Source organism: Anser brachyrhynchus (assembly GCF_964034855.1).
Source record: "Anser brachyrhynchus genome assembly, chromosome: 16".
NCBI classification, from domain to species: Eukaryota; Metazoa; Chordata; class Aves; order Anseriformes; family Anatidae; genus Anser; species Anser brachyrhynchus.
In genome coordinates this window covers 14,434,981-14,456,064 of record NC_137734.1, presented here as the reverse complement: position 1 = coordinate 14,456,064, position 21,084 = coordinate 14,434,981, and the positions used below count along the sequence as shown (strand labels likewise).

At 51.7% G+C, this 21,084-nt stretch overlaps 1 protein-coding gene across 5 annotated transcripts in view; it reads left to right on the top strand.

The window, feature by feature from the left end:
• ZHX3 (zinc fingers and homeoboxes 3) overlaps positions 1 to 21,084 on the top strand; it is a 50,298-nt gene that overhangs the window by 1,201 nt on the left and 28,013 nt on the right. For 3 of the 5 annotated variants that reach the window (XM_080557634.1, XM_080557637.1, XM_080557635.1), the window contains exon 2: positions 17,030 to 17,136. The gene's annotated coding sequence lies outside the window, so the exon portion shown is untranslated. Of the gene's footprint in view, positions 1 to 2,349; positions 2,492 to 2,543; positions 2,677 to 17,029; positions 17,137 to 21,084 lie in introns of those variants that run through there. The other 2 variants (XM_080557636.1, XM_080557633.1) reach the window with 2 other exon arrangements.

The window sequence follows — 21,084 nt, the reverse complement described above, 5'->3', positions numbered from 1 at the left end:
TGTTTCCGACACAGCCTAATCTGTGGCATCCCCTAACGGGACTGGAGACGGCTGGGGTTCGGCAGGGGCTTCCCTGACGGGGTTCAGCCTCCCCAGCTCTTGCTGCTGTAAGAAAGCCGGGGCGATTTGAAGCCCCCGAGTCGCTCCTGGTAACACCTCGCTGTCGGTGGGATGGTTGCTGACCCGGACCTGCCCGCTGTGGGTTTCTGCCTCCCGTCGGCGGTGGTGGGTGCTGCGGGGAGCCCCGGGGCGGGCAGTGGCAGCACTCGGGTGGCTTTAAGGGTGCACAGCAGCAAGCTTTTCCTTTCCCTATTCAGACCTCCTTTTCTCCCCTTCCAAAAATGTGCTGCCTCCGTGGATGTGAGCTATGCTATTTTCTTTATCTTCTGCTCCGGTTACTATGGTGCTGGTGTGTGAAGCAGCTCCGCCAGCTACTCTGGGAGCTCGTAAAAAACCTCAAACTTGGTGTCCCCTCGCCGGTGAGCAGGGAGCGCCGCGTCCGGCCCTTACCGAGCCGCTCCCCGTTTGCATGGCCTGCCGTGAAGTGGGTCTGGAGGCTGGGCAAGGTCCTCGGGGAGCCTGCTCCGAGGTTTCCAGCAAAACACCGACCTCAGCAGCGTGAGGCCGGTGCTTGGCTTCACTCTTCGTTGTCATCACCGACCTGGGGGCTGGCCCTCGGAGGCGGCGAGCCCTGGGAGACCTGCGTGCATCCCCTCCCGGGCACCGGGCTGCTCGTTTCCTGCCTGGTGCAGACAGGGCTGTAGCTCACTCGGAAGGCTGTTGGGAATGGAAACAAATAATTTAGAGTCTGTGGAAATCCGTGCAAACAAAAGGCAGAAGATGGGAACAGACGTTTCCCCCGGCGCCGCCGTCCTGCTCGGCCCTTCCAGCTTGCATAAGCGCCCGAGCAAACTCGCGGCTGCTGGTTCGGTGCCGCCTGCCTCGCTAGGGCAGGCCTCGCTTCCCACCTCTGACATCTTGCCTTTCTGTCTTTTTCTACCTGATTTGCATGGAAAAAGGCACAAGGGGGGATCCATCCCACGGGGAGGCGGTGGGAGCGGATCCCGAGTTTGCTCGCTGTCCGTGCAAGTTGCTGTCGCCCTTCTTCTCGCAGGGAGCTGGCCTGGCCCTGAAATCCGGGGATTGCTCGGGGCAGCAGGAACCCAGCGCCAGGTCTGGGTTCCTCCCACCTCGCCGGGGCACAGATTTGTCATTCCTGAGGGTGATTCACCCCGTCCAGACTCTGATTCACCCCCGGAGGTGCTTCTCCCTGTGCATTAATTAAACAGGAGCCTGGGATGATGATGTTTATGACTTAGGCACCTGTTCCAGGTGGAATAAAGCTAGGTCCTCTTGCAGAGGCTCATCTGGAGGAGATCCTGCTTGCTGCGGGACTGGCAGTAAGATGGTGGGGAAGGTCTGCAGCATCTCTTGCCCTCTTTCAGCTGTGATGGCTTTCTTGCTTTGTTGAGTCGGAGAAGGGTGATGTTTCTAATTAAAAAGAAGAAAAAGTCATGTACTTCTCCCATTCTTTGTTTGTTTTCTGGTGTGTTTTTTTTTTTCTCTGGACAAATGTTCTAAATAACAAAGCTTAAAATGCAGATGGAGCGAGTTTGCTTGAAGTGAAATCACTGGGAAAGCCTTGGTTGGTTGAGGGCTGCGGTGGACGCGGAGGAGCTGGTGATGACATATGGCACAAGAGGAGAGCCAAAGCGGTTTGTTTGTCACCAGAGGCAGTCGCAGTCACTGCGGCCACGGCTCATCTTCACAAGGAGGATGTTCCCATATGTTTCAGAACCTCCTCCATCAGCTCTCCAACCTAAAGGATCCTGTGATTCTTTCCTCTCTCCTTTCAGAGTGGTGTACCGGTGCCCTCGCCTTTCCCCACAGAGCTGATAGGGAGATATTTAACCAAACTCCCTTTATCTGTGTCCTCTTCACTCCTTATTCCTACATTATTATTTATTTTACATTTAAACATTGGGAAGCGAGCCTTATAAGCTCTGCGTTCAGCTTCAGGGATGGCTCTTGTATCACTCCCGATGGCAAGCACCACCCTCGCTGCCCCAGCCAGGCCCCCCGTGTGTTTTAGCACTTGCTTGGAAAAGCAAACAGCCTGTTGTTAGGGTTGCAGAGTTTCCATTTGGGTTCCACCCAAATGATCCCATCCAGTAACGCTTGGAAACTCAGCCTGGGTGATAGGGCTTCGCTTGCTTTCCTCTGAGCAGGTCTTTCTGGGGGAGAGACTTCGAGGGAGGCTGTTCCAGAGGAAGGAGAAGAGCCTCGTAGCTTTTTTTTTTTTTTTTCTCCTCTTAATACAAGGATGCTTGAGAGGGCCATGTCAGGAACAGGGTGGGGAGAGAGCCTTGGAATGTGGCCTGCAGAGTGTCCTTCACAAGGAGCAGTGCCTGGCTGGGACAGGTTCGAGCAACGAGCACTTCAAAACTCACCGAGGCGAGAGGCGGTTGAGAGGGGTGTCCTGTTTGGGGAGGTAAGGAGGCTCGCTGCTACCCGTGTCAGTGTCTTTAACTCTTCCTCTCCTTAGGAGCTGTCTCGAGGCTGTTTCCAGACTGGCTTTTTTGTGCTACAGGTACAAAAAGCATTAGTTTGCTCCCGTGAGGAAGATGAGGAGGCTGCGTGGACCTGTGGCTCGGCTTGTGGGCTGCCTTCAGCCAGGTGCGTGCTCTGCTCCGACGCTTTGATAAAGAGAGAGGTTTTCGTGAAACTTAGAGGAACATCTCTTTGAGACAGGTCAAGCAAGTATTTGTTTGCCTGAGGTGTCATGCCAGTAGTGCACGGACACTCAAATGGGTAGTCATTCTGTTTGTTCCTGTTGTTTCTTTTCGTGCATAACCAGTGCTCTCTGGTGTAGTGCATAAATGCAGGTTAATGACTGCGTGTAACCAGAGTCAAGCCGGTGGTCTCTTCTCATCTGGAGCCTGGGCATCTCCTATGACCTTACCCCCGTGGCGTTGTAAATCAGAAGCTGTGGCACCTCTTTGTGTCCAGGCTCTAATCAGAAAGCGCTGGGGATAATGGTTGTTCTCCGGGGAGCTTTCCTCCCTCTCAAGCCAGCTGTGGGACACCGAATTTTCCGTGGCGTGTCAGGCAGGTGAGGGGCAGGATCAGCAAGGCTGGAAGAAGCTCTCCTCAGGCACGGAGTGATGACGTGCCAGGACTTCAGCAAGGGCCAGGGTTTGTCTTCTGGGTTAGCAGCCAGGCTCTGCGCTGTCTGTGTGTGAACTGAAGGCATCCTTTGCCAGCTGGGCTCTCCGAAGGGCATAAAACTCTCCGGGGGTCCAAGACTGTATAGGGGAGGAGGCAATGCACTCAGCACCAGCGCTGGTTCCCGAGAGTGAACTGCTTTTATTCCTCTGTGTTGGGGGACTGCTTCAGCCAGCTTAAAAACAAAGCTCCCAGAACTCAGCAAATCTTAACCAAAAAAAAAACAACAAAAAAAACCTTGCTTTGGTCCGCTGGTGGTTCATCTTCCCGCAGTGCAGCCCCAGCAGTGCTGTTCCCGTGTACCTCGGGGCTCGCTGCCCCGCTGGGACCTTGCCGACGGACAGCACGGTTACTGCTGGCAGCGCGTGCCCGGCCGTCCCACGGAGCTCGTCCTGCCGTCTGTCCCAGATCCCCGGGAACCCGTCGGTATCTGTGCGTACTCGAAGAGGGATTTAACCTTCCTGCCTGCTCTTAAAGGGGTAAAAATAAAGAGGTTTGTTTCAGAGGACCGGAATTAGGCTCAAAGCCTTCAATACTAGATCCGAGAGCTCTTCATCTCCAAATGTGCTCAGCGTAGAAGTAGCAAAGGTCTTTTGCTACTCCAGGACAAACCTCGATACCTGAAGACCTTCCCAGGTGGCTCCAGGTCCTGCTCATCCCTAAACCTTGGAGGCTGTCAGCTCACCCGGCGCCTCCAGCACACCGCTCTTTCAGCAGCTTCGGAGACCTTGACAGGTCGGATGTGGCACGAGCGGGGCTTCTTGAAGCGTGGTATTCCCACTCCTGGCAAGAGGAGCGTGTTTACCCCGTGCATCGAGGTTAATTGGCTCTCGGGGCGGTTGTGGCTGTGGGTAGTCATGCGGGTGTGAGCGCTGGAAGCGTGTCATCTTCTAACACGTGCAGGGCGTTACGCGGGGCCAGCGTGCCGCGCTTGGTAAGCAGGGTGTAAACGCGGGCTCCTCTTCTGCAACGTGCCTCGTCCTTCCTTGCTTTGTTAAGAGTCGTTTCCGTGTTGGGAAATATTTAAGAAAAGGGGAGTGTCTCTATCAGAGGCAGAGCTGATTTAGAGACAAAATTCTGGGAAGAAGCCTCAGCTGCACTAGCAGAGGAGAAGCAGGCTCGTGGGCTGGACCCGGAGCCAGCAGATGGATGTGAATGTTTCGTGAAGGCCAAAGCCCACCTGTTGCCTCGCGCTCTGCTCCTCCGGCCGTTTGTGCACCCTGACGTGCAGCGGATGTTTTAAATAACAGCCAGGTGTTTTAAATAAATACCGGGTGTGCGGTGTTTTAATGCTGCTTCACAGCTGGGGAGGATGGGGGCTGTGGGTGATGAGGTTCGTGGTGCTCAGCCACATGTGTGGTGCTGCTCCAGAGGTCCTGGCCTCTCCTGTGTTCTCAGGCTTTGAGCTTCCAGAAGAAGGAATCGTCTCACTGCCTTTCCTGTCCCTCTGACCTGCCCGTGAGGACCAGTACGTGGCCGGCTGCGTTTCCTTCTGGCCCTGCGAACGGCTGCAGTGCTCGTGAAAGCGCTGCTTCTGGAGGGGGTGAGCACAGAGGCCGTGTTCCCCTGTACCCGGATGAACCCGCAGCTGTTTTACAGGCAGGGCTGGATGCTCTCTGCAGGTCTGTGTCGGGTGCTGGTGCTTCCCCTGTTCAGGTTGGCTGAGGGTTTTGTTTCACCGCCGTGCCTACGCCGTCGCACCACGCTGGCGGCGAGCTGCTGGATGGTGCGCGTTGGTTGTGTGCATGACGGAGAATGGTGGGCCTGATCCTGTGCACACGGCAGCTTCTCAGTGCTGGTAGTGCAGCTGAGCTGTTCTCTTTATTATTTTCAGGGATTTTTATCACACACTTAGAAATGACGGTGATCTGGCAGAGGCAACTTTGGACCAGCGCACGGGGGGCAGGAGCTGTGCAAAGGTCTCTCATGGGTAGTTTTTGCCTCCATCCCCCTGGACCTGTACCCTTCCCGAGCTTTCCCTGAGCTCCGTTTGCTCTCCTAATTTTGCCAGCATCGTCTTCGTGCTGGTCTGTGTGTCTGGAGAGGCGGCAGGCCCCCGGTCCTGCTCACTGCCCTGCCCCAGGTGGCGCGCCGTTCCCACTCCGCACTGAGGATCCTCCTCCTGCCGCCCTCCCAGCCCACGTCCCCGTGTGCGTGCCACCTCTGCTGCCCTACAGCCCATGTCTGAACCCCCTGCTGGCCCCAGGGGAGCTGAAGGAGCCTGGCTGTTACGGGTGGGATATCAGGTAGGGCTTGTTCGCTCCCAGAAGGAAGGCTGGCGGTTGGTCTGGAGCCTGTTTGTTGGAGCATTTCTGCCTCCCTGGGGGGGCTGAGCTTGGCCGGGGTGCCTGAAGGTGCCTTCAGCACGAGGGAGATGCCTGTGACCGTAGACGATGGTGGCAAAATAAGTTTCCCTGTGGTAGCCCAGTACCTGGCCTTGCTGCACGTCCATGCTGCTGCTTCGTCATGCCTGCTCTTCAGGTGTAGTTTTCAGCCTTATTTTCCGAGCTGGGGACACCTACGTGTTTTCCGGGGCGGCATTGATTCCCTTAGGAACGTCACAGCTGTAGGTTGCAGTAATTTGCAGTAAATTTGCTTTTCTTAGTCACGGCCTGTGGATCCCCAGCGGCTTGTGGGGAGCAGGAGGAAAGCCACTGCTCGGGAAGGAGGAGAGACTCGATTGTTTAAAGAACTTCAAAGTTTTCATGTTCCCACTTTGATCTTCTCCGGCATCTGGGATAGGTTTCTTTCTTCTTTCTCTTTTAATTCCACCACCCCCCGTTGTAGTTCCCAACATGCTGGCAGAGCGCTTGGAGCTGAGCTGAGTACGAGGAGGAGCTGCTGCTTCCAGGGACAGCCACCAAGCAAACACGACGTCCCTCGCGTCCCCAGCGCCCTGTTGTGCTTGGCGAGGTGATGCGAGGGAGTGAAAGGATTTGAGCTTTTAACGTTGCAAAACCGGGCATCTCTGGCAGGGCTCTCAGAAGAGGGTCCCCATCGGTGACCGACATACTGCAGACAGACACGAAAGCTTGAGAAATGAGCCCGTGGTGGTGGCTGTCGGGGGCTCTGCCCTCTCCCACCTGCCTGCCCTCCCCATGGTAGGGGCTGGAGCCGCCAGGAGCTGGGCTGCTGGTGGAGCCTGCCTTCAGCCCTGGCGCTCCTCCTCGCAGTGAGACGCAGGTCCTGGGTTTGGAAATGCAGGCTTATGTCCCAGGCGCCAGGAGGCTTTGCCTTTTAATTACAGGTTTTGGCCGTGTGGAAAAGGGCATGATTAGTGTGAGGCAGGAGAGGATGGCGTTATGGACACCATCCGTGCTGGGGACAGGCTTCTTGTTCTGCCCCTTAGTGCTCGGCAGCGCTGCCTTGAGCTGGGCCGGCTCAGTTCCTCGTAGGCACAAGACTCAAAACTCAAAGAAAATTACGTTGAGTTTAAAACGTGTTATTTCTTTTTTTTTCTTTTGCATTTTTCTAATAATTTAATCCCCTGCAGCGCCGTAAATTCCAAATGTGAATGGGAAATAATCCCCCTGCTACAATAACTAGCGTGTAACCGTCGCGTGAAGAAAGCCCCGACTGATCAGTGAGCGCGTGCTGTTTTCCGAATTAATTTCAAAAATCACATCTTACCTTCATAAGGAGATGAGGTGGGGAGGAAGTATTAACTTCTCCCGAAGCTGAGTGCAGTGATCTTCATGGTGAGAAGTGGTAGGTGCGGCGCAGCAGTTTTCCATGCAATTACCAAAAAAAAAAAGAAATGGGGTTCTGGAAACTGAATTGTGGCCGTGCGTGGTGCCCCAGGAGCAGGCAGGTACCCGAGCTCATGTTTTGCGTTAGCAGAGGTTGCCTGACCTGCTGATCACTGGTTTTCCCCTCCTCGAACAGCCCTGGCCATCCTCCGGCTGTAGCACCCCGACCCTCACCCTCCGAGCGCAGAAGAGATCAGCGAAGCAGCGCCGCTGCTGCCAGCTGCTGAACGAGAGCGCCTGCCTGGAGGTGGTTTTGTTCCACTTTAAACTTAATTTTAGCGATGCTTGCAAAGTTTTGATGCATCTCGGTGCTCGAAGACCTAAAAATATGTCATTTAGGAAGGCAGTGGATAGCCTGTTAAACCCTGGCCCTACAGGTATTAAATACGAGTGTAGTGCACTACAGCGGAAAGGCAAGAAATGCGATGAACTGAATGGAGCCACCCGTGCAAGCACTTAGATCTGGAGGCGTGTGTTGCCCTGTCACCCCACCGGGGCTTTCTGCAGGGCGATGTGGCTGCTGCCGGGGTTTTAATGCCGGCGCAGGGAGCAGGTCCCCAGGATCCCTGTGCTGCAGGGAGCAGGTCCCCAGGATCCCTGTGCTGCACTGCCCGCACCTCCCTCCATCCCAAAGGCTCGGGATACGGTGACGTACAGCCGTCAGGTTTTTTAATTTTAAACAGTCCGGCCTGTCCAAGTGCTTTGAAACGGGATTTATTATTTCATAAACTGAAGCCTGTGGGAAGGTATGCGAGCGGATCGCCGCGGTATTTTCCTTGTATGTTTTCCTAATGTTAGGGACGGTCTCAAAGAAGTGTTGCATTGTTTCACTTCCCCTCAACACTTCGTGTTTTTCTAAAAATAAAAGCTAATGTCAACAGTCCTGCAATAACGAATGGGTGAATATGCACGTCCTGCACCCGATTATTTTTTTGTAATAAAAAAAAAGGCAAGATTTAGCTGGTAATCACATTATAAGCTATGGATAAAAATGTATCTTTTAAATCAGCTCGCTGATGGCTTTTTTCTTTTTTCCTTTTTGAAACACCATTAATCAAGTTAGAGGCTGAAAATACTCTCACGAAACAGAGGCCAGGGAAGGTCAGTTGAGGTGAATAAACAAGCTGACTTTTTAAAATAAAAGCCCCAAACCAGCCTGCTGTCGCTGCGTGTGCTCCGGGTACCTTAAATACAGAGCCGCCTTCAGCTCTGGGGCCGCACTGACAGGCGTCCCGAACACCTTTTGCAACAAACCTCTCATTACAGCCTGGTGACTCCTTGGGTTCTGCAGATCAGCTTGGGAATATTGCACTGAAAAACAGAGGGGATATTTATATTTTTTTGGACCGGTGGGTGAGCCAGTTTTAGAACTAGACCCGATCAGCGTGGCACGTAGCCACGCGTTTATGGCATTGTTCCTCTTGCTGTACATTACAGTTCTGGGGTTAAACTCCACATCTGCGGAACCCACCAGTTGGGCCAGCTAAAATCTTTTCCTTTTATTTTTTAAGAAAAAATTGAAAAAAAGCCGCAAAATAGGCATCCTCAGGCAGAGAAGGGTCCAGAGGTGCCCTCCCCTCAGCACCTCGCATTATCCTGGTTGTTGTCCAGGATCTCCTGACCTGGAGCCGTTCCCACAGTGTTTGGGGCTTGAATTACGGCTTTAGGAGCTGGCAGAGCCAATCCTGACAAGTTGATTCTTTTTCTCCTCTGTTTATTTATTTCTTCCCTCCTTCGTTTTAATATCGTCTCCTGGGAGATTCCAGTTGAAAATCTATTCATGGCTGAAATATTTCTTTTCCCTTGTGCCGCGGATGCCCAGTCTGGTCCGATTGTGTGGTTTCTTCCTGGCACAGAAGGAAAAGAACAGGAGAATGGGAGGAGAGCTGCACTTGGGGCCGTGCAAAGCCGCATGTACGTGCGAGCAAAGATGCACCGTAGGTGTCGTGCACGTATGTGTAGGGTGGACAAAGCACACAACGTGCCTCTAGCTTAACCAAATCCTTGGAGACGATGGATATCATGGCCCTGGTGCTGCTGGAAGGTCTCACCAGCAGCTTCTAGAGCTCCGTGCCGGGAGCTCCGTGCCCTGGTTCTGCAGCAGGAAGCTTTTCCCCAGAGCTCCTGGTGCTTGCCTGGTTTGTGCTGACCTGCTGAGCACCGGCGTGGGGTCGGTCTCCGTTTGTGTTTCCCTTGCTCTGCTTCAAACTGAAGTCTGAGCTCTGGAGGCAGCCGATCTGGCGTGTGGGAGCGGTAGCAGACAGCTTGCTGCTGGCCGGGTTGGCTCTGGGAAGGGTCTGGCACGGGCCGAGGGGCAGGGGGAGGCTGCAGGCAAGGGCAGGGAGGGTGGCGAGGAGAGCAAGACCTCGGGTTTTACAGCGGGTTAACGGGTTAGATCAGCTCAATAGCAAAGGCAAGCAAAACGTCTCCGTCCTTGCTTCCAGCAGATCCCCTCCACCACTGCCCCTGTGCCTGCAGTTAAGTGCTGCGGCACTGAGCCTGCGAGGAGTTCGGGATGAAAACGTCCAGGTGGTGCCTCTAGAGCTGAAATTGCCAGCGTGGCTCCCAACCACCAAAAAAAAACCCACAAAAATTCAAAAGTCACCGGCGCAAAATGCACTGATAATACACCAAAGGTGCTCATCCGTCAGTCCTTGGAAGTCTGGATCACGTTGCACTCCTGCTTGGGAGTTTTTCTCCAGAATCGTGATGTCTAGACGCTTATCTCTGTTGGTGTCCTTCCCCCTGCCGATGAAATCTGACTTTCTCATGACCCTGGGAGCCGAGGCTTTTCCTAGCTGGTGCTCCCAGCTCGCGCATCTTTTCTTTTCTCCTAATATTATGAAGCCTGTGATAAAGTTGCATGGCTTGGCAGTGACAGTTTGGGTGCTGTTCATGTGCCAAAGCTCGCTGAATAAGTCTTTTATCGTGGATTTGTAACAGGAGCTGTCGGAGGGGGAGATTCACAGGAGAAGTGCTTCCAGAGGAATGCTTTTATAAAGGAACGCTGTCCTGCAGCAAAGTGCCTCGCAGGGGGAAGAAAACCAAGCCCGACATTTTTCTTGTGTTACTGGTGTAAAAGTTGCCCATTAATTTGAGCAAACACAATTTTGCTTCCATTTCTAGACAATTTTGTTTGTCCTCTTTGTGCTAGCGAGCCCTAGTTGAGCTCCAGGCGTTTAGGGGAAGAAGACATTTAGATGCTGACTAACAAATGCCGAAATCCTCGTTTTGTGTAACTCTCCCTAATGTCCCTAGGCAGGAGCCAGCCAGCCACGTCCCTGCAGGAGACGGGACGGGGACACGACTGTCACTTGCCGGGCTGGTGCTGGAGCCGCCGAGGCAGCGAGCGCTTGTTTGCAGCACAGGGAGCTTTCGGTGCTTCGAGCAGGAGAGTGTAAGGAGAAGACGAGGTGATGGGGTTTGTGAGTAGCAAATGTAACAGCAAAGGGCTGTTAAAACCTAGAGCGTTCAGCTCTTCCATGTGCTCTGCTGCCAGGTGCCCGCTCCGTCGCGTTAGGTGCTGAGCTGTTTGCGATCCGTGCGAGGCCTGCGTGCTTCTGGATGGCAGGAGCTTCGAGCTTGTCTCCCCCCCGCAATTAAAAATTCTTTTTCTTTAAAAGAAAAACATTTTTAATGGTAAAACCTGCTTTAATATTGTCTGAAAGTGGTTTGGCTGCTGCTTTACAGCCAGCACCTGACACTGATTTTCCTTAGAGCCTTCCCTGGAGCAGGGGAGAGTGGCGTTTTGCTCTGCTTTCAGTTTTGGTTTGGATTGTTATAGAGTCATAGTTATGTTCTCTTCTTAAGTACCCAGTTTACTGTGTAGCTTAACTGGCTCTTTGGCACCGAAGCAAGAGAGTAAAACATTAAAAGAGGAATGTGATTATAATCCCGTAAAAATTGACAGAGGAATTTGGCAGCGGTTGCAGCCTGCGAATGTAATATATAATATTTTATTCATTTTTTTATAACAATTAGATTTCAAGCTGACAGCTTAAATGACAAATCACCTTAAAAAGACTTTTGTGCACAGCACAAGGACTGTCAGTGTGGTTTTTCTCTGCTAACTGCGGAGCTAGCAAGGTCCCTGCATGAATAATGGGACCCTTTGGCTTTAGCCATGCTGCGTGCGGGAGAGGAGAGCGCTGAGGTCTGCAGCGTTACTAATTTGTGTCCTAGTGTGCTTCAGCTTCTTGGCTGATGGGAAATATTTTGCGGGGAAAGTCCGTGATCCCAAGTGCTGCTTTTGTTGTCCTCTTGCTCCCATAAACTGCTTGGGAATGAGACCAGTAAATGCGGCGGGTAAACCTGGAGGTAAGGGAAGAAGAAGATGGTTGGATTCAGAAAAGGAGCAGAATAAAGCATCAGCGGTTGTTCCTCTGTGCCGGGGGGATCTCCATCCACGTCTGCTCCCTCCTAGCAGTGCCTCGGCCCCTAGGAAACAGGCAGGTGGTGCAGGAAGTCCTGGTCCTGACGCTGGACGCAAGCATAAACCCTCACGGGGCAGGGAAGGAGCATGTCCTGCCCATCAGGTAACCGCTGTAGTCACGAGATAAGGAACCCGCTCTGTCCCCTGGTTCCCGGCCGTTTAGGTACTTTACTCACAGCGGGAAGCAGATCCCAGGAGACACCGACAGCGTTCCCCATCCCTGAATATCCCAGCTCACGCTGGGAGCTGAAGCCAACGATGCAAAACCCTTCGGGCACTGCAGGAGTGGGGTTTGTTTCCCGCATCCCAGGGGAATGCTGCAGACCTGAGGGTTTTGGACAAAAGGGAAGCCGGTGCTCTGCTGGGTCAGCTCAACCGAATAACGGCGCAGCCGATCAGAGCACCGTTATGCCTTATGTAAAACTTGTAACAAAAGCCGTGATTTCTGCTCTCAGGTAACTGACGGCTATAAGGAAAGCTTAGACACTCTTGACTATGGAGTACAAGCGTTTTTTGACATTTGAGAATTTCCTATTTTATCTCTTTATATCTTTAGGAGTTTGGTTGCCTGGCTCTTGCTTGTGGTCCTAAGAGCATCTTTATGGGCCATGAAAAGAAAACAAGAGGAGTGAGAGTCTGCTCTGTTGTTTTTTTTTCTCTTGGAGGGAGAAGCTGACTGCAGTTTGCTGAGCTTTAGTGCATACCACAAGTATACCCTTTTTTTTTTTAAATCTGACCTGAATAGGATTTAAAAGTTTTAAAATGCTGCAATAGGCATTTTTAGCTTAATGAGAATAATTCCCTAATTCCTTCCTTTTGTGACGGAAAAAATGACTAAGGCAGCTGTGAGTTGGGCCATGCTTGTGTCTGCTTGGGCATAAACTAGGCTCTCTTTAGCTGAAAGTGAACATCCTGGAGCAGGTGGCTGCATGGTGGCAGAGCACCGAGGGAAGGTGTCCTCTTCGGTTTTTAGCCCAGGGGAAGAGGTCAGCTGGAGGAAGTCTAAAAGATAGTAATGAGATGGGCTGGAGGTCTGGAAAATGCTCATTTGAACAAACCTGGCTTGTTTGGCTCCAGATAAGAGAAGAGGGAGGGAGGAAGTAAATCTACAGGTACCTAAAAGTGCGTGAAAGGGAAGGTGGCGTTGGCTTTCCATGTTTACAGGGAGCGGGACAAGAGGTCATGGTCTTAAATTGCAGAGAAAAAAGTTCAGATTGAGAAATACTTTTCCTAAAAGTGACAACCGTTAAACACTGGGTTTGATGGTCTAGAGGGCTTGTGGCGCGCCAGTTGCTGGAAGATGGAAATGCATTAGAAATCCGTCTCTAATACCGAGTGATGGGAACGCACCCGTGGTGCAGGTGCAGTTTGTTCTCCCACGAGTGGGAGTTGTCCAGATGCTTTCCTGTGGTCCCTCTGCAGAGCACTGGCCTGCTGTGGTAAGGTTAGGAAGGGTTGTTTTCAGTCTAAAATAAGCAAGAGATGGCAAATTACATTCTGTGGCTTAAATTTTCTGGCACTTAAAATGATCGAAGTGAATAAAGATACTATAAGTTTGCATGTCTCCCTACAAAAGCTAGAAATATTTTATGCTCTTTGCTTCTAAAATTAAGTTTTATGGATGCTGAATTGTATGACTTGCCTTTCTGGTTGATACAGCCTTTCCAGGACACGGGTCCGCTTGGGCTGGAAGAGGAGGAGAGGGGGCGCGAGTGGTGTTGTCTGTGGGGTAGCTACTTCTCTTCAAAGAAGTATCAGTACAGACAAGTTCCCAGCTCAGTGCAAGTGTTGGAGAAATAGAAACAGCCACTTTGGAGATCCTAAATGGTAGCTCTTCGGTCCCGTAATTGTACCTTGGGAGCTGGAAGCCTTTTTGGGCGAGTGCTGTTGAGTGCTATGGGTTCACAAGTGAGGTGCACAATCCCAGGCCAGGAAGGAGCTTTTCTTGGCTGCAAACCGGCATCGCAGCACAGTCATCCTAGGTCTCAGGGTATAGATGAGCTCTTCACTCCCTGCTAGGTGTGACAACCACCTTTAATCTGCTCTAAGAAGAGCCCGGGGTCACGTAGCTCTGTGTTCGTGGTGTCCCCCAGGTGTGCGTGGCACAGCCAGGGAGCCAGCCCTGCAGGCAGGAGCCTGGCTCAGGGCTTGCCGGCTCTCACGGGGCTCAGGCAGCCCGTGAGTTACTGAAATGGAGCACAGAGAGAAGCTGCTTTGAGGTTTGTGCTCGCACCAGCATACTGCTTGTGCTAGGCGTGCGAGCAAACCATGTCTCCTGCTGCCTTGCAGAGGTCGTGTCCCAGGAAGGAGCAGCACGCTCGAGGGTCAGCTCAGGACGTGCTAAGCAGCAAAGGGAAGTTCAGGATCACCTGTGAAAGCTGCTCACTGGTGACCATCACAAACTGGGCTGGCACAGCAGCTGGAGGGAACAGAAGGGTGTTTTGAAGCAGGCCTGCTCCGATGCGGGTGCCGGGACGCGCAGCAGCACAGCGCGGAAACCTCGCGGTCTGCTTCGGGGACGAAGTGCCACGCTCCTGCAGGGACCTGCTGGGCTCTGCTGGAGCAGGAGTCGTGCAAAGCGCGCGCACGTCTGAACTGCTTCCCTGTCCCAGAAACACAAGAAAAGAAAGTCAGCAAGAAAAAGGTGAAGCATCCTGGCACTCCGCTGGGGACCAGAGTGGATGTTTCCATCTTTTTAAGGATCATTTTGCTCTTTTGTGGCTTGACCTCCTGCAGGGCGGGTTGGTGAGAGCCTGTTGTACCTTCTCTGCTGTTTGCAGATATCAGGCTGGCCTGTGCATTGCTTCTGTAAGGAAGCTTTGATCAGGGACAGCGTTGTTCAGCTTCCACTAATGCCAAAAAGGACCCAAAACGGAGCAGGAAGAGGGCCAACAGCCATTTAGAAAAATCTGAGGTGAGGTTGCCCGGTGAAAGGAAAACCCAGAAATCTGTTCTTGGAGCTTTACAGTGGTTTTGAGTTTTAAACATCAGACCCGGTGTATGCTCAAACGCAGCAGTGGATCCTGCACAGGAATTTGGGAATTCCTTCCTTCCTTATTTTTACAAGCCTCCCATCCCAGATGGTTCAGGCATTACAGACTGTAAAACCACAGGTACATTAGGATGATTTATCCTCTGCATCAAGCCTAATGTTTTGGGAATATGTTTGTCTTCGTTCTCGAGCAGTCACTGCAGGTTTTGAGGCACTTACTCAATCCTGAGGAAACTGAAGTACTTGAAAGGAAGGGCAGAAGGGATGCAAAGTTTTATGATTAATAGCTCTGGCATACAGCGGAAATCCCTGACGTGGAAGGACCTGAACAAGTCTGAGTGTGTCATTGGTATCAGATGTGCCTGGGATTTTTATATCTGCAAGAAATTAGGAAAAAAAAAACATTCCTTGGTAGTCCTTGTCTGCTCTTCTAGTTCCTGTGATAGGCAGCTGAGCTGTAGGCATGTACTGCTCCAAGGAAACCCCAGCCCGTGCTCCCGTACCCCCACCTCTCCCATGCGTTATTTTACGTGAAGTTTAAGCCTCAGGCAATTCAAGAAAGAGCTGCAAAGGGCAATAGTGGCTCGCGTTGCCAAATCTGCAAGCTTTTTGCTCCATGTTTTCAGCGCTAGATTTTGGGAAACTGAGATTTTCTGTGCCTCCAAGCCGGAGTTTCTATTTAAAACACCTTTAATTGCAGGAAACGCAAAGTGTTATGATCAAACTGTTATGATCGAGGTCACTCTTCTTAATTTAGGTACTCCGAGGATCAAGAAATCTTGTTTGTTAAAATCTTAGACATATGTTTCATCCCTAAATGAGCATGCAGATGATATTAAACCTACCATAGCCAAGAGAGCTGGTGTAACAGCCACCAGCTCTGTGGTTGGGGCTCTCTAGCTGCTGCTATCAAAGAAGGAATGGCAGATAAGCAGCCGGGGCTGTTTTGTTATCGCGTAGTTTTGGAGACTATGTTGTTGTGCAAGTTGTTGCAGGACAATTACACAAATTGCTGGAATAAAAACCACTTGATCAGCAGTCTAATATTTGTTTCTTATTATACGTTAAACCTTTTCTGGCGTGTAAGAGGTTGTCACCTGTTATGTCAAGGTCCCGGCATTCAACAGTGGGATCTTTCCAAGCGTGTTGAAACCTAACTGGTTAAGAATAAACCTTCCCTTCGTTTTAGGGGAGGAAAAGGAACAGCTGTGGCATCTAGCAGGCATTTAAAGTGTTTTTTCTTGTTCTCTCGGCTCCGGTGGTGTGCCCGACTTAGGGCTGCAATTTTCCCCCAGTTTTGTGCTCATTTTGCATTTCATTAGATCATGAAAATAATGCACAGCAAGCAGCAGCGTGAGCGCGCGGGGAAGCTTTGTACAAGCACAGCTTTGCAGCAAGGACCAAGACCTGTGTGTCTGAACACCGGAGCGCCCGGTGAGCGAGAGCTCATGAGTCCATCCTTCAGCACTTGCCCAATTTCTTCGCCTTTTTTCGTTTCTGACTCCTGCTAGGACTCCTGTCTGTGATGCTGCAGCCAGAGCAGCAGCTTCTTGTCTGTGGGGCGTGAGGTGGGCTGATGAGGCGCTCTCCTGAGTTGTCGTGTGAATGTGCTAGTTATTTGGTTAAATCTCTCCGTGCCACTTCACTTACTTATTTTAATGGGAGAAACCGATGTTTGGGAGTGAAATGGCTGTGAAGTGAGCAGGACCTAACCGAGGGAAGGAATTCGACCAGCGGCAGGGGTTTGGCCGGGGCTGACTGAGGCTGTGCGCTGGCTGAAGCAGCAGAGGCACTTTGGACGTGGTGCTGGGGATGTGACGCACGTCGGGCGAGGAGAACCTGTCACTGACCACACTCTAGCAGGAGCCGTCAACAAGTGAAAATTTTCCTTTGCCTAGGACTCGCAGCATAGTTTTCCTATTTTTCATCCTCGCTGCAAGTGCTGGCTCACCTTTTTCCAGGGTGACTCTCTGTTTTTGGATATGCTGTTTTCTCCCTCTGCCTGAACTTAGGCCCAGAAATCCTCTTGGCCGTTTATCCCTGTATATGGTTAAGTGTAGGAATGATGAAATACATAGGGCTGGCTTTACTGCTCGTCTGCGGGTGCGGCGATGGGGACGGGCGGCAGCTGAGGAAATGGAGGGGAGAGAGGAAGCACATAGCTAAAAGTAAAACTGCGGGTTATATATAGACGCAGGCTGCGGCATCTTGGTCAGGTTGTTGTGATTGCTTCCCTAAATATGTCCCTGGCTCGTTGGGGTTTCTCGTCCTCAGCCCGCTTAATGAGCGGAGTGCTTACCGATAGTCTCCGGTGCCTAGCTCGCTGTGCTCCTCTATTTTCCTCTTACTGGGGCAAGAGCAGCATGGTCGAGTGCTGGGCAGCTGGTTCAGGTGCTTGGTTAACTGCTGGCGAGCCCTAGCTTCACTAATCGCGTGGGAGAAACATCGGAGGTGTGCATTTTGGGGTGCTTTGCTGAAGGTTTATTGCGGAAGGTGGGGTGGATGGCGTGAGCAGGGAGGCTGACTAAACTGATTGGCGTTGTGGTTTTACTGTTAGTATTTACTGACCAAGGGTCACCTTCTCCTTTGGAGCCGTAGCAGTAATTTTTGGTGCACTGTGCTCTCTTCCAGCCCTGAATCTCGGCACAGCTGAAGCGACTGCTGACACTTTAAAGATGCGCGCAAGCAAAGAAGAAGAACTGGAAGGTGACGTGTTAAGGACGTGGTCCGCCTGGCAGGTAGGTCCTGCACTGTCAGGACGTGGTGTGTTCGGTGCACGGTTCTGTCTTGCCTAGCTTGGATGGAGAAATCTGGTGTTTTGGTGTGAGTACTCGCTCCTGTGCTGGCAAAATCAGGTAGAACTGTGTTAATTGGAGGAGGTACCCTTGTATTGTGAAGTACAATGGAATACATGAAAGAATAAAACAACTATGTGCTTTATAACTATGGGTTAATTACTGATTTCAGTGGCTGCATATGAGTAGTAATTGTGAGCCATCGGGAAAGGGGAAAGATGGGCCTTCTTTAAGGCTTCAAAGTAGTTAAGAAGATTTTCTCATGACGGCTTTTCTAGCCCGTTGGCTGAAATAAATGATCACATAATGGTTTGCTCTGCTAACCTTTGAGCTGCTCCCTGCTGCACACTTGGTATAGATCTCGGGCTGTGCTCCTAGCAATCCCTGAGGAAGGGGGCAGTTTTTCTTGCATCTGGATGTTGTGCCTTTGACAAGAGAGTTCAGACATCCTGTGTGTTTGTACTCTTCTCCTGGCTGGTGCTCGTGTATTTGTGCTAGACCAGTCTGTTTTTCCCCCAGCCCTGTGAATCTGTGCAACTTAACAAATGTGCATCTGCCCTGTATTGCAGGTGAGAGGGTCAGGAAAGCGATGCATTTCACCCTTGCCTTCCGTGGGTGGATAATGTGTGGTTGGAAATAACCCTCCATTTTTCCATTATGCCATTCCAGAGCTTTGAAGAAGAAACTGGGTCTCATACCAGAGCAGAGCTAATTTATGTGCAAGAAATGAAGCTCTGTGGTTAAGCCTTAGTGAGCAGACATTAACCGATGGAGAATTCATTTCCCGTAGTTCATGGTTGTGAGATAGATGACAGTGTCCCTCTGGAAAGGGGACTTTCCACCCCAAGACTGATTTCTGATTTTTTTCTCCACCCCAGTTGTGCCATGCCTGGGGCCTGCTTGCTCTGGACTTCAGCGGTCAGTGACCTGTGAGGAGTGCAGCTACTGGACTGGTGCCCTTCTTGTTATTAGCTTCCCTGACCCACTTCCAGTTCTGCAGGCTAAACCCAGTCGGTTCAGCTCCTGGAAGTGCACTAACGGAGCCTGCTGTAGCACAGGTGTCCGCGTGCACTGCTCGGTCTCCTGAGAAGTGTCCTCATTGAAGTTGCCTTGAGAGCTGATGAATCACGTGCTAGATGGGCCCTCAAATACCTTGCGTTGGTAGTCTTGCCAGTGCAGGGAATGTGGTTGCTCTCTCACAACTTGTCTTACCATTAGAGATGGAGAATTTGGTGAGAGGAAGCAGGTAAAGCTTTTAACTCTGCCAACCCAGCTTGTTGGACAGTCGGGGCCTCTTGGGAGCAAGAGTAGGGAGAAGGGGATCAAGTCTTACATCTCTCAGTATTTGCCACGACTATAATAATGCGTTTGGATTATTCGTGTGGAAGGTCACGAGGTAAATGGAAAGGATTCCTTTGTTTCGTCTGCAGAAATTAATGTCTTTTATTACTCAAAGGTTTGCACAGAGAGACAGATCGTGGCATTATAGCAAATTGTGTCATCCCCTCTGCATGCTCGCAGCCGTGCCCTGGCATATGCAGGGTTTCTAGTATCTTCTGAAGGAGCTTTGAGAACCAGACTCTCAGGATCTCTGCTCTTAGGGCTTGGCCCCTTTTTCTCAACTCTTCCTTTCCCCCACCCGTCTCTGATGTCCTCTCCCTCCCAATTCATTTGTTTTTAAAATGATTTTGCTATTGTGTGCATCAATATGCACATAGCCTGTCTTGTTTTTCTCTTGGACTAAAAGTGCAAAGCAAATCTGTTTATGGTTTTGGTGAGCTAATTCTTCCCCACCCTAGATTTTTAAATAGACTCTTTCTCTACCAAGCTTGCAGAGCTTGCAGGATGTATTGAAGTAATGGGAAAAATATGCTGTGTGTTAACCTTCCTTTTTTGTAAAACTTTGTTTACAACACCCTATTCCTAGCAGGACATTTGGGAAGTGTGTATCTGGATGCCGAAGCAAGTAGAAGACATTGAAATGAGAAAATGGTAATTTAATGCCTTCAGAGAGGAAATGTTTGGAGTTGTCAGCTTTCGGCACTTGGCTTGCGCAGCGAAACAAAGCGGGCTGTACTGAGCTGTCCCGTCACTTATTTGGCTCTCCTTCCCTCCTGGGAATTGCTGTGTTCCCTGGAGGGCCCAGGGAGGGCAGGGGGGCCGGGGGACCCCAGCCCCGTGCTGCTGGCTCCTGCCCGGCCGTGTTGCCTCGGGTCTGGCAGCAGGAGGTCAGAGCAGTGAAAAATGCTCTTGGCCTGCCGACGGTCTGCTGGATGACGTGTTTGGCACGTCACTGGTGTGTTGGAAATGTTATTTACCTCTTGATTTCATCCTTCCTAAGAATCAATCTTTGAGTGTTTGTGTTAGCAGCTGGCAGGGCTTAGCGGGCTTTGGGGTTTGTGCTGGAGGGTCTGCTGGCTTTTGGGAGGCTGCAACGAGCTCGGGTGGCCACCAGCGGAGCTCCGGGGTGCCGGGATCTGCGTGGCTTGGCCGGCAGCACCTGTCCCCTGTGTGTGGCGTGGGTGTCCCTTCCTGCTGCTCCCCAGCCGGGCTGGGGCCGGGCTGTATTGCTGCTGTGCACCGATGGGCTGCGCGGTGCCGCGGAGCTGGCCCTCACATCTGCGGGCACACAGCGCGGGCAGAGCTCTGCAGGGCAGATGTTGGCTTGGTTGGGGCCCCTAGGTGCTCCTGCAACGTAAATAAGCAGGGGTAGGGTTTCAAAGCAAGGAAATTTTTGGCATTGTTCGTGTCACGCCTCTTCAGGGCCGTGTTCAGGGCCCGAGGACCCGGAGGCTGCTGGTTTAGTCTTGTTAGTAACAAGATGACCTGCTGGAGGTGCTCCCGCAGGGCTGTGCTGGGCTCGTTGCTGCAGAGGATGAAGCATTTGTCCTTACCAGGCGGCGAGGTGCAGTGGAGTCAGGACCTGTGGCATGAAAAGTCCGTGGTGCTGCCACGGTGAGTAAAGGGGGTGCTCTGCAGGACGTCTCCAGCCCCGGCTACAGCTCTGAGCCTGCTCCTCACCTGGGTTTGGGGTCAGGCTGTGCGCAGAGGAGCAGGAGGCACAGCAGGGTCTGCTGGTGAGCAGCCTGAAAAGCAGACCCGGCTGGGGCAGGGCCGTCGTGCTCGTACGGCTGTCATCAGCTACTGCCGAGCGGCTGCCTCTGCTCATCCAGTGGAGGAGAGATGGGAGAAAGATATCTTCAGTTCCCACAGTCTTTTGCCCTGAGAGAGACACTTCTCGTTAGAGCGTTTGCGTGCAGCAGAACAACGTGAAGAATTCACCACTTGAAGGCTTTGTGGAGCAGGGTTGTTCTTTACCCATTTAATTTTATGGTGGGTGTTTTATTTTGTAACAATCTCGGTGGCGGCCAAGTTCTCTCTCTTTTATTTAATTTAATTTTATCTTATTTTTTCTGTTGAGCTGACAGACTTTGGTCCCACATAGGAAGGTGATGGTTGGGGCTCTGGACAAAGCTCACGGATTGCCAAGCAGGTGGCCGTGTAGCTGCGAGGCTGTTTTGGGAACCGACTGCAGTGGTGTGTGTACCTCTGGTTTCCTCTTCATATCTGCCCACTCAGGATGTGTAACTGTGAAGTTTTCCCAACTAGCAAGTCAGTTTTTTCCTGATGTCCTTGCATCCCTTCCCTTCAGCTCTCCCTTCCTACTCCGCCCAGAGGAGCTGCTCTGTTTCTTATTGACATAGCTGCTCGGAGTTTGTATATGATTTGAGTTGGACAAATTAAATTGCTTGTATACAGGGAGATTGAGGCCACCGAATGCTTAAACACTGCATAAACTTCTTGGCTAGACCCATGCTGTTTCGACCCCCCACCAAGCAGCCTGCATTGTAGTGCATGGAAAAGAAAATTCCACCTCGTGCGGCCCTCTCC